The sequence below is a fragment of the Arachis hypogaea genome, chromosome 15, assembly GCF_003086295.3.
Source record: "Arachis hypogaea cultivar Tifrunner chromosome 15, arahy.Tifrunner.gnm2.J5K5, whole genome shotgun sequence".
Taxonomy (NCBI): Eukaryota; Viridiplantae; Streptophyta; class Magnoliopsida; order Fabales; family Fabaceae; genus Arachis; species Arachis hypogaea.
The window spans coordinates 81,641,583-81,653,345 of record NC_092050.1 but is presented as its reverse complement, the minus strand read 5'-3'; the positions used below and the strand labels follow the sequence as shown (position 1 = coordinate 81,653,345).

Below are 11,763 nucleotides of genomic sequence, written 5' to 3'. Positions count from 1 at the left end.
CTTGATTGCATCCGGGCTAAAGTCTACTTCCATCCCCCGCACATAGCTCTTGTACGTTGGGGGCTCACGCATGTCAAGCCTTGAGACATTTGCATAGAACTCTCTTATGATATTGGCATTGATTCGGGTGGCTGGTGATGCAAGTTCCTCCCACCTCCTCTTTCGAATTTTGTCCTTCATTTCTTGACATCCATCATCCGGCAACAAGAGTGGAATTTCAGGATAGATTCTTTTCTCGTTCATCCATTCAATTTGTATTTGATGGAACCAAGACTTGAATCTCCGTTGGTCATATTCATGTGTGTCTTCCTCCACCATGGGATCTTTCCCTTTTCTTCGTTTGGTTCTTGAGGAGGAGGCCATGATCACTTGGTTAGTTGAGTCTTGTGAGATTAGAAGGAGTGTGAAGAATGTTGGAGAGTTTGATGTGTGTTTGGAGCAAGAAGAAATTTAGGCCGAACTTGCTATGACAAGAAATGATGAAGGCAAGTTTAAATGGTTGGAGTTTAAAGCAAGAGAAATGTTGAACCGAGCTTGTTATGTTGAGGAGTGATGAAGAGAATGAAGTTCCAAGGGTTAGAGTGATTCGGTCATGTGCATGGCTTGAAGGTGGTATGTTTTTAAATGAACAATGAAGGGCTAGGATGCAATTAGACTTATAGGAATCAAAGGTGTGCATGTAAGGATAAATGAGGACAAAACTTGCTTCTTCACTTGCTTTTGCCGTGATCATTCTCAAGGAGTGGCAGATTTTCTTTTTGAAGCATGTGATGAGATTTTGTCCTCATGCTATGCTTTCCTTTGTCTTGTCTCTTTCATTGAAGATTCTTTGACCACCTAGTCATCACCACAAGACAACATATATTAGTTTTGTCCAACCGTGGCAAGAATGTCCCTTTTATTAATATTATATGAATCATCAATTCTCATATCCATTTGAACCGTGACTCTCCTTGGAGGACACCAAACTTAATGGTTGGTCATGTATAAAGAACTTGTGTCTCTTCCTTCAATTAGTGAAATCCCACTGTCACTCTTAGTTAAATGTTTATAAGAATTGCTTTCTTCCTAATTTTCTTTTTCTCTTTTTTTTTCATGAAGGATCAATTGTGTCCCTAAATCGGTGCATCAAGGTTTGATGAACACTAAACTTGTTTCTTGTCAAAGGGTACGTCACAATTGATGCTTTCATTACCGGAAAAGAATTTTTCCATTTATAAGATTTTGGAAAACAACAATTGTATGATTATTGATGCATGAATTTCTAATTTTCATGAAGCTATGTGGACACCAAACTTAGTGTTTGGCCATATGCTTTGTCAAGACACTCCAAGCATGCAAAATGGAATTATTTGTAACATTGGTTTAGTGTGCTTGAAGGCACACCAAACTTAGCATATGTTTCAAAACAGTGCATGCAGTCAATGGACATGTTCATGAAAAGAGAAAAGAATTCATGCTCAAATGATCATAACTTATTGAATTTAAAATGACATGAATCTTAAAGCATGGGTTGCCTCCCATGGAGCGCTCTTTTATTGTCATTAGCTTGACATTGAGGCTTTCTTTTATGGTGGTTGGTGCTTGTAGGGCCTCAATTTGTCTCCTCTGACCGTGATCCTCTTCTTTGTTCTCTGGTGTTCAATTTCAGCATGCTCTAATGAGAGTATGTTGCTGACAGTGTAGTAGTCCTCGGTTTGTTAATTTGCCCCCAGCTGTTGATATATCAATTGCACTTTGTCACCTTTGGAAAGCCCCTCTGTTGGAATCTTTCTGTTCTTCCAACCCCTTTTTGCTTTGTTTCTGCGTTTCATCTTTCCTTTTGTTGATCTTTCTTTTCTGGCCATAGGCTTTCCTTGGGGACCTCTCTTTTCAGTGGCTAATACTCTAATTTCCTCTTGGGCTTCTTCATCAGTCTGCACAATCCTTAGCATTGGGATGTTGCTGTGACCTTCCTGGTCATTTTTCATATAGTCTTTCTTCTCCTTGCTAAATTGTGCCTCTGGTAATACCTTCAGAGTGACACTCTGGTCATGCATCCTGAGAGTTAATTCCCCTTCCTCTACGTCTATGATAGCTCTAGCAGTGGCCAAGAATGGCCTTCCCAGTATAACAGAGTCACCATCATCATCGTTTGATTCTAGAACCACAAAATCAGCAGGGTATATAAAACTGTCCACCTTAACCAAAAGATTTTCAATTACACCCCTGGGGTATACCATTGACTTATCTACCAGCTCCAGAGACATTTGTACTGGTTTGACCTCCTCTATATGCAGCTTTTTCACCAGGTAGGATGGTATTAAGTTAATACTTGCTCCGAGATCGCACATTGCTTTAGTGATGGTCAATTCCCCAATGGTGCAAGGCAACAGGAAGCTCCCTGGGTCCTCAAGCTTGGGAGGAAGCCCCTTTTGAATCAAGGCCCTGCATTCCTCAGTGATCACTATGGTTTCTTTCTCATCCCAGCTTCTTTTCTTGTTGACAAGCTCCTTCAAGAATTTGGCATACAGAGGCATTTGCTCAAGTGCTTCAGCCAAGGGAATATTGATTTCCAGCTTCTTAAAAATCTCAAGGAACTTGTGAAAATGCTGGTCTTTAACCTCTTTGTTGAACCTCTGGGGATAAGGCAGTGGAGGTGTGATGCTTTTTCCTATTTGCTGCTGTCCCTGGGTTACTTCCTTTGAGCTATGTGGCTGGTTGCTTTTCTCCTTGGGTTTCTCAGTGTTTTTGTTTGTTATCACAACTTGCTCCTTAGCTCCATCTGCCTTTGTTTGCTTCTCATCCTCTGTTGGTTCTTTGATGCTCTCTGCTTGCTTCTGTGTAGTGTCATTGTTGCTTATCAATGTTCTCCCACTCCTTAATTGTATTGCCTTGCATTCCTCCTTGGGATTTGGGATTGTGTCACTGGGCAGTGAGTTTGAAGGTCTCTCAACAGATACTTGCTTGGAGAGTTGCCCAATCTGCCTCTCTAGGCTCTTTAATGATGCTTCATGGTTTTTGTTTGTTATTTCCTGGTGTTTCATCATTTTCTCTATCAAGGTCTCTAAGTTGGTGAGTCTTTGAGGTTCAGGTGGTGCTTGTGGTGGGTTGTGAGATGTGGGTTGTGGGTGGTAAACATTTTGGTTGGTGGAATGGTTGTTGGATTGGTACTGGTTGAGATTAGGGTAGTTGTTTTGAGGTTTTCTGTATGTGTTTTGGTTAGTCTGCTGCTGGTTGTAGTTTTGGTTGTTTCTTGGGTTGTTTTGGTTTGAGTTCCTCTGCCATGGTTGTTGGTTTTGGTTGTGAGTGTCTCCCCATCTGACGTTGGGGTGATTTTTCCATGAGGGGTTGTAGGTATCACCATAGAATTCATTTGGACTTGAATGCATGTACTGGACTTGTTCCTGCTGTTGCTCCTCTTGGATTTCTTCATTTTGCCCCCATGTGGCTGATGGTTGGCTGGTGTTAACTGTTGCAACTTGGAGGCCATCAATCCTCTTGGTCATTTGCTCAAATTGTTGTTGAATTTGCTGCTGCATTAATTTGTTTTGAGCCAGGATTGAATCCACTCCTTCTAGCTCCATTACTCCTCTCCTTTGTGATGGTTGGCGGCCTCTTTGATGAGCAAAGAAATATTGGTTGTTGGCCACCATATCAATGAGTTCTTGAGCCTCCTCTGCAGTTTTCATGAGTTGCAAGGAACCTCCAGCTGAATGATCCAAAGCTTCCTGGGATTTCAGTGTTAAGCCTTCATAGAAGTTCTGCAGCTTCTCCCACTCATTAAACATGGCAGGGGGACATTTCCTGATTAGAGCCCTGTACCTCTCCCATGCCTCATAGATGGGTTCAGCCTCCATTTGTGTAAATGTTTGTACCTCAGCCTTCAACCTTATAATCCTCTGAGGTGGGTAAAACTTGGCAAGAAACTTGGTTACCAAATCATCCCAGTTGTTGATGCTGTCCCTTGGAAACGATTTCAACCATTGAGTGGCCTTGTCCCTGAGAGAAAATGGGAATAGCATCAGCTTGTAACTGTCAGGAGGCACACCATTAGTTTTGACAGTGTTGCATATCCTCAAGAAAGTGGATAAGTGTTGGTGCGGGTCTTCAAGTGGTCCTCCACCAAAAGAGCAGTTGTTCTGAACCAAAGTGATGAGTTGTGGCTTGAGTTCAAAATTGTTAGCATTGACATTTGGAGCTAAGATGCTGCTTCCACAATGTCTAGGATTTGCAAAGGTGTAGGAGGCCAAAACTCTCCTCTGGGGTGGGTTGTCATTATTGTTGTCTGCTCCACCTAGTGGATTGGTTGAATGTTCCTCCATCTCTTGAAATTCCTCGTCTGATTCCTCTTCCCCAACAATATTTTTCCCTCTTTCAGCTCTTCTTAACCTCCTGAGAGTTCTTTCGTCTTGTTCATGAAAATTGGGTGTGGTTCTTCTTGTGCCTGACATACAAGCAGAGCATGAGAAATGCACAAAACCAGTGACACTTCAATCTACTGCTAGATTGAAGTGTTAGTTAGTTTAAGCAAAAAATCAAACAGTTAGTGGGTTAATCAAAATTAAAGAAAAAGTGCTTGATCTAGATTACCACCTCACTTAATCATTGTCAATCTAATCAATCCCTGACAACGGCGCCAAAAACTTGATGAGTATTTTGGTGGAAAAATGAATTTCTCCCAAAACACACAAATCTAACCGGCAAGTGTACCGGGTCGCATCAAGTAATAAAAACTCACGGGAGTGAGGTCGATCCCACAGGGATTGAAGGATTGAGCAGTAAAGCAGAGAGATCCAAGGATGAGATTGAAACAGAATTTCTTCAATTCTCCAACCCAAGATCCAAGACAATTGTAATTGAAATTGAAAGCAATAAAACTAAGAGGAAGAGAAGTGAATTCTCCTTCCCCAAGACTAAGAAATTAAAGATCACTCAATATCCAAAGCTCTCCGAAAACTATTATGAAAATTCAAAGGGAAAGCTCCCCGAAGAACTTGAATTCTATCCTATTTATACACTTTCTTCAAATGATCTTCAAGCCTTGAGTTGGGCCTTTGCTCTTGGTGGAATTGGGTTGAAAGAGGCCTTGGTTGATTGCTCTTGGAGTTTGGAGAAGAACCAAAGTGAACCAAATGAACCGGGTTGGAGTTTTGCAAAAGTTGGAGTAAAAGTTGGAGCAAAAGTTAGGGTCTAACTTTTGGTCCAACTTTTCATATCAGCCCCCATATTTTGCTGATACCCACGTTGGTGCAAAAGTTAGGGGTCTAACTTTTGCTCCAACGTTGGCCTTCCTTGGTGCACTTATGGCGCCAACGTTAGCCCAAAAGTTAGGGGCTAACGTTGGCGCAAACTTTTGCTCCTTCCCTTGTATTTTTCATGTGCCAACGTTAGCCCAAAAGTTAGGGGCTAACGTTGGCGCAAACTTTTGGTGGCCAGGGAGGTTTTTCTTATGCCAACGTTAGCCAGTGGCTAACGTTGGCGCAAACTTTTGGTGCCCAGGGTTGATTTTCATGTGCCAACGTTAGCCCAAAAGTTAGGGGCTAACGTTGGCGCAAACTTTTGGTGCCCAGGGAGTGATTTTCAAGTTCCAACGTTAGCCCAAAAGTTAGGGGCTAACGTTGGGGCTAACTTTTCACCCAAAAGTTTGTGCAAAAGTTTGAGGCTAACTTTAGGTCCAGCTTTTTGCTTCCTGGTTCAAGTTCACTTATTCCATTGTCCTCTCTTCACTCCTAGCTATTCCTTCTTGCTTCAACCTTTCTCCAAGCTTTCTTCACCTATCATTAATCAACCAAACACATCAAAGCTATGCTTAAAATCATGAGATATTCATTCTTTCATAATATGTGACAGTTATAGTATAAAACCTCATGAAATAGCATGAATTCATACATGGTTGATTAAATCAAAGGAAGCATGAAAATCTACCCAAATTAGCTTACTTGTAGCTCAAGAAAGTGCATAATTCAATTGAAAACTAAAGAAAAAGGCTAGTGAAACTAGGCTAAGATGACTTGTCATCAAGGAACAAAGCATCTTCATACGCTTATCTGAAATTCCAACCAAAGAATTACATAAGTATCTCTATCTTTATTTTATGTTTTATTCATCTTTTAATTGTCAATTCTCCATCACCATCTGAATTCGCCTGACTGAGATTTACAAGGTGACCATAGCTTGCTTCAAGCCGACAGTCTCCGTGGGATCAACCCTTACTCATGTAAGGTATTACTTGGACGACCCAGTGCACTTGCTGGTTAGTTGTGCGGAATTGTGACAAAGTGTGATTCACGTTTAAGAGCTCCAAGTCCTTTGGCGCCATTGTTGATGATCACAATTTCGCATACCATTGTCCTATATGCCCAAAGAGCATCATCAAGCTTCTTTGACCAATCTTTTCTTTAAGCTCCTACTGTCTTTTCCGGGATCCTTTTTGGCTCTCTATTGGATACCTCTGTCTGGCCACTTGTTTGGGGATGATAGGGTGTGGCAATCTTGTGCTTCACTCCATATCTCAGGAGGAGGGTCTCTAGTGGTCTATTGCAAAAATGGCTTCCTCCATCACTGATGAGTGCTCTGGGAACTCCAAATCTAATGAAGATATTCTTTCTGAGGAAGTTCAGAACCACGTTGTTGTCATTTGTAGGGGTTGCAATGGCCTCCACCTATTTTGATACATAATCTAATACCACCAAAATGTACTTGTTTGAGTAGGAGGTTGGCAATGGTCCCATGAAATCAATCCCCATGCATCAAACAGCTCAAGTTCCAGGAGGAATTGTTGTGGCATCTCATTTTTCTTAGGCAAATTTCCAGCCCGTTGACATTCATTGCAGTTCTTCACTAGCTCTCTTGCATCTTTGAAGATGGTGGGCCAAAAGAACCCACACAACAAAATTTTTGCTGCGGTTCTCTCTCCTCCAAAATAGCCACGATAGCAGGACCCATGACAATTCCATAAAATTTCCCTTCCTTCCTCCTCTGAAACACACCTTCTTAGCAATCCATCAGAGCATTTTTTGAATAAGTATGGCTCATCCCAAATGAAGTACTTTGCATCATTGATGAGTTTTCTTTTTTTATGCTTGTTGATCATTGTAGGAAACTCCCCAATTGCCTTAAAATTAGCAATATCTGCGAACCAGGGTGCCTTATGAACTAGCATTAATTGCTCATCAGGGAAGAATTCATTGACACTTGTTTTGTGGGTGCTACCTTCTTCACAAGGGATTCGGGACAAATGATCTGCTACTTTGTTCTACACTCCCTTCTTATCTTTAATCTCAATGTGAATTCCTGCAATAGCAAAATCCACCTTATCAGTCTCGGTTTTGACTCTTGTTTTGCAAGTAGATATTTTAGTGCTGCATGATCAGTGAAAATAATAACTTAGATCCGATGAGATATGATCTAAACTTATCAAATGCAAACACTATTGCCAATAGTTCCTTCTCAGTAGTGGTGTAATTCCTTTGTGTTTCATTCAAAACCTTGCTGGCATAATATATAACATGCACTAAATTGCCTTTCCTCTGTCCAAGCACTGCCCCAACAGCAAGGTCTGATGCATCACCCATCAGTTCAAAAGGCAAATTTTAATCTGGTGGGGCAATGATATGTGCTGAGAAAAGCTCTCTTTTCAGTGTTTCCAATGCTAGTGTGCACTTTTGATCAAATACAAAAGGTGTATCAGAGACTAATAGGTTGCTCAAAGGTTTTGCAATTTTGGAAAAGTCTCTAATAAACCTTCTGTAGAAAACAGCATGGCCTAAAAAACTCCTAATTGCCTTGAAATTACTAGGTGGAGGTAATTTCTTAATTAATTCCACCTTAGCCTTGTCTACTTCTATGCCTTTTTCAGAAATTTTATGGCCAAGGACAATCCCTTCTGTTACCATAAAATGGCATTTCTCCCAGTTTAGAACTAGGTTTGTCTGTTGGCACCTTTTTAACACCAAGACAAGATGATTAGGGCAATTAGGAAAGGAATTTCTAAAAACCGAGAAATTATCCATGAAGACTTCAATGAATTTTTCAATCATGTGTGAGAAAATAGACAACATGCATCCTTGGAAAGTTGTAAAGGCATTGCACAATCCAAAAGGCATGCACCTATAAGCAAAAACTCCATATGGACAAGTGAATGATGTCTTTTTTTATCTCTTGGATCAACCACTATTTGATTATAACCCGAATATCCATCAGGAAAGCAATAATATGCATGTCCTGCCAATCTTTCCAGTATCTGGTCCATAAAGGGAAGTGGAAAATGATCCTTTCTAGTTGCCTCATTAAGTTTCCTATAGTCAATGCACATCCTCCAGCCTGTCACCATTCTTGTGGGTATGAGTTCGTTCTTCTCATTGGGTACAACTGTGATCCCTCCTTTCTTTCGAACCACATGTACATGACTCACCCATGGGCTGTCGAAAATTGGATATATGACTCCTGCTTGCCATAGCTTCATCACTTCTTTTTGGACCACTTCTTTCATGATAGGATTCAATCTTCTTTGGGCTTGAAAGGATGGTTTTGAGTCATCTTCCACCAAGATCTTATGCATACATATAGATGAGCTTATCCCTTTTAAGTCAGCAAGGGTCCATCCAATGGCATCTTGGTAATTTTGCAGCACCTTGATTAATTCCTCTTCCTATTCTTGACTGAGGGCAGAATTGATGATCACTGGGTAACTTCCATCCCTTCCCAAGTATGCATACTTAAGAGTAGGAGGAAGTGCTTTCAGCTCCAGTTTGGGTGCTTCTTTCTCCTTTTTCCTCTCCTCCAATGTGCTTGGAATAATCATTTCAGCCGAGTTGACCTCAACAACCTCATCATTTAATATGGAGTCACCCTCTGTGAATTCTCCAAGTGCTTTTTCAAAGGTTTCTTGCACCACAAATTCCATTGCATCTAGTCTCATACACTCCCCCAGTGACTCTGGTGGGTAGCTCATGGCTTTAAATACATTGAACACCATCCTCTCCTCATGTAGCCTAAGGGTGAGTTCACCCTTTTGGACATCAATGATGGATCCAGCAGTGGCTAAAAATGGCCTCCCCAAGATTATTGAGGCGTTAGCTTCTTCCTCCATATGCAACACCACAAAGTGAGCAGGAAAGATGAATTCTCCTACTTTAACGAGCAGGTCTTCTACTATGCCATGAGGAAATTTAAATGACCGATCTGCCAATTGAAGATCCATTCTTGTTGGTTTGGCTTCCTCAATCTTCATTCTTTTCATCATAGTTAAAGACATCAGATTTATACTCGCTCCCAAATCACGTAGGGCTTTTTCAACTGTTATTTTCCCTATGATGCAGTGAATTTAAAAGCTTCCTGGGTCCTTTAATTTTTGAGGCAGCTTGTGTTGGATGATAGCACTACATTCCTCAGTTAAAATCACAGTTTCATCATTCCTTCAGCTTCTCTTCTTGGTCATCAATTCCTGCAGAAACTTAGCATAAAGTGGCATTTGTTCTAGTGCTTCTGATAAGAGAATGTTAATCTGAAGTTTCTTGAAAATTTCGAAAAATTTGGAGAATTGGCTATCTTTTGCATTTTTCATTAGGCGTTGAGGGTAAGGAGCCTTTGGGACATATGGCCTTAGAGCTTCTTTCTCATTTGATGGATTGGGAGCAAGTGTTTGTGCTTCTTCTTTGGCTTTGGGACTCCCCTCTTCCTTCTCATTTTGAGTCTCTATTGGAATCTCTTTCAATTTTTTTCCGCTTCTGAGGGTAATAGCCTTGCATTCCTCCTTTGGAGTTATTTTGTGGGCATTACTTGAACTGTACCCATAAGCTTGCTTGGACAAGTATCCAATTTGTGCTTCAAGCTTCTGAGTAGCCGCATATTGATTTTGCCGATTAGATATGGCTTATTCCTTGAATTTCTTTATGTCTTCAAACCCTTTGCAAAGGTTTGCAAGCATAGCTTCCATCCTGACCATTCTGTCCTCATCATGTGGTGCTGATTAGTTGGAATCGGGGTGTTGAAAGTGGTTGTTGTGGTTTTAGTATGGTGGGTGTGAGTAGGTGTTTTGTGTGGTATGGTATGGTTTTTGGTTGGATTTTTGGTGAGTGGAGTTATTGTATTGGGTTGGATTGTGTGATCTGTGATCTTGGCCTTGGTTTTGTTGGTTTCCCCACCCAAAGTTTGGGTGGTTCCTCCAACCAGAGTTATAGGTTTTAGAGTAAGGATCATTAGCTTGCCTAGATGAGCTTCTAAGGTAATTAGCTTCCTCCCAGTTAGCTCCTTCTTCTCTCTTCAATTCCTCTTGAGGTGATGGCTGAGTGTGGATAGCTACAGCCTGATTCTTCTCCATTTGCTTAGTCAATTCAGCAAGTTGTTTTGTGATCATCTTGTTCTGGGCCAGGAGTGTATCCATATGGTTCAATTCCAAGACTCCCCTATTGTTGCTCATATCTGAGGCATAAATGTACTCATTGTCAGCCACTGTCTCTATCACATCAATGGCTTCTTCAATGGTCTTCTTCTTGTTTAGGGAACCTCTAGATGAATGATCTACAACTTTCCTTGATTCACAATTCAACCCTTCAAAGAAGATGTGGATTTGCACCCACTCATTGAACATGTTAGGGGGGCATTTCTTTGTCAAGTCTTTGAATCTTTCCCAGGCTTCATAAAGAGTTTTACCATCTTGCTGTCTGAATGTCTGTACTTCAGTTCTGAGTCTGTTTACTCTTTGTGGAGGGTAGAACCTTGTCAAGAATATGCTCATTATATCTTCCCAGTTTGTCAAGCTTTCCTTGGGAAATGACTCTAGCCATTTTGATGCTTTATCCCTCAAAGAAAATGGAAACAGTAACAATCTATAGGTGTTAGGATGCACACCATTAGACTTAACCGTGTCACATATCCTTTGGAATTTAGTGAGATGTTCATTAGGATCTTCTTGTGCACTTCCTCTAAAAGAACAGTTGTTCTGGACAAGAGTTATGAACTGAGGTTTTAATTCAAAATTGTTAGCATGGATGGTTGGCCTCTGAATGCTGCTACCATAATTTCCTAGATTTGGATTGATGTATGATCCCAGGACTCTCCTCTCTTGTCCAGCAGGGTTAGCTCTACCCCTTCTGGCATGGTTATTCACCTCTTTTTCATGGTGGTTTTCCATATCATCCTCCATGGTTATATCAAAGTATTCCTCCTCTTCTTCAGTATTAACAACCCTCTTTCCTCTTGCTTCCCTTCTTAGTCTCAGGAAGGTTCTCTCTGGCTCACTATCAAAGAAAGTTGAAGTTTCCTTTCTCCTACCTGTCATACAATGAACAAGTACAAGAAACAGCATGTGTATAGTCTACTAAAACAGAGTATAGTTAGCTTGGTTAGAGCAATTGAGGCAATTAATCAAACAGTTAATGAGTTAGTGAGTTAGTTTGCTCAAAAGTAAAGCAATAAAGAGAAATTCAAAATGAATGACAAAAAATTGCGGAAAACTAAATGAACAACTAAAATGGAACTTCCAATAACAAAAGAAAATAAAAATTCTCAATCTAGTTATCCTTCAATTTGGTAATTGTCAATACAAAACCAATCCCCGGCAACGGCGCCATAAACTTGATGCGCGGGAATTTGTCTTTCAACAAATTTCCTTCCGACAAGTGCACCGGATTGTTGTCAAGTAAAAACTCACAAAAGAGTGAGGTCGAATCCCACAGGGATTGGTAGATCGATCAATTATAATTGGTGAATTATACTAGTTGAGCGGAATCGGAAGTGAGATTGGAGTTGCATAAAGTAAAATTGGCGGGAAGCTTAAAT

The 11,763-nt window shown here is 40.8% G+C and overlaps 1 non-coding gene across 1 annotated transcript; it reads left to right on the top strand.

The window, feature by feature from the left end:
• The first annotated feature begins 10,568 nt into the window (after positions 1 to 10,568).
• LOC112753959 (small nucleolar RNA R71) lies at positions 10,569 to 10,675 on the top strand. Its single transcript, XR_003178318.1, has one exon. It is a non-coding gene; the product is annotated as a small nucleolar RNA R71 (small nucleolar RNA).
• Positions 10,676 to 11,763: the final 1,088 nt, after the last annotated feature.